We start from the raw sequence: 1,471 nt of genomic DNA, 5'->3' as shown, positions 1-1,471 counted from the left end.
CAAGACTCAGTGCTGGGTTTGGCGTGATCTTCCAAAAAATCAGGACTTTTTTAAAACACCAATGGATGCGGGACAAATTGTTAAGAATCGGGACTGTCCTGCCAAAAGCAGAACATCTGGACACCTTGGTGCAGACCCATCCTATGCCTGAACCTCTTCACCCCCTTGCTTCTGTGTGGGGAGCTGCCCTGAATGCAGGGGTCCTATATGCCTGAATGCAGGCATGGGGGTAGGACACAGCTCTCCATGTGACCCCCCTTTCCATTAACCTAAGTGGAAAATTACTACTACCCCTAGGAATGCTGCTAACTGCAGATGTCTTTGCTTTAGGGTAAAACAATTGATAGGAGCTTGCTGATGCAGAAGGAGCTGCTAGTTAAGAGGAAGATAGGTGGTTGTAAAAGGTCAGGTGGTTGTAAAAGGTCGGGTGCTGAAGGAACTTATCTGTACAGGAACTCATCATGTTAGTAGAAACGGCCACCTGCATGATTGCCTGAAATAAATATTTCCTCCTTCAGAATTGTATTTAAAGGTTGGAAAAATAAAATTCGCAGCTGCAGACCTCGGGTCTGAGCCCTCCCGACCCCATCTGTTCTTGTCTGTCTTTTTCTTATCCTCACCCCCTCATTCAGGTACTGTTTGTTGCTGGCAGGTTCCAGCTCTTCTGAGTACTAGGGAAGGACTGCCCAGTTTGGCATATCCTGGGAGACTGCAGGGGGAAATTGCCTTCCTGGAAACAGGGGATCAGAGTGAGAAGAGACCATCTGGGAGCCAACACCCAGGCAACCTACCTCGACAAAACATAGAGAGAGCCATAGAGGAAGAAGGCTAGAACAGCCAAAAAGATGGGAAAGTCAATCCAGAAACACTGCCACCTAGGGGCTGAATTAAAAACTGACCCCCCCCTCTCTTTTTCATCCTTCCTTTCTTTCTTTCTTCTTCCTTCCTTCCTTCCTTCCTTCCTTCCTTCCTTCCTTCCTTCCTTCCTTCCTCCTTCCTTCCTTCCTTCCTTCCTTCCTTCCTTCCTTCCTTCCTTCCTTCCTTCCTTCCTTCCTTTCTTTCTTCTTTTCTTCTTTTATTACTTTTAATTAATCAAAAATAAACAGACGCAAATAACTAAGAAATAGCCTACTTAAAATTAAGGACTAGCTTACCAAACTGAGGTGCAGTGGAATGCAGGAAATTGCAATACTGTCTGACCGAGAACAGGGTGCCAAATAGAATAACAGAGGAAGTGAATGACCATTACTGCACATTTTTATGCTAAGTTTTCTATTTTTTATTTTATTTTCATTTTTACACCTTTTACTTAAGAAATGAATTTTTTTTCCTCACTTGATTTTACCTTTTCAATTATTATATTTTTTAGTTTCAATCATCATTATTACTACTGCTATTTTGCATTTTTTTTTCCTTTTTTTTAAGTACCATTTTATTTTCTCTTTATTTTACATTGGGATTAGTCTTCATT

The sequence above is a fragment of the Pipistrellus kuhlii genome, unplaced genomic scaffold (assembly GCF_014108245.1).
Source record: "Pipistrellus kuhlii isolate mPipKuh1 unplaced genomic scaffold, mPipKuh1.p scaffold_m20_p_61, whole genome shotgun sequence".
In the NCBI taxonomy this organism is placed as follows: Eukaryota; Metazoa; Chordata; class Mammalia; order Chiroptera; family Vespertilionidae; genus Pipistrellus; species Pipistrellus kuhlii.
Note: the sequence above shows the minus strand (reverse complement) of the source record.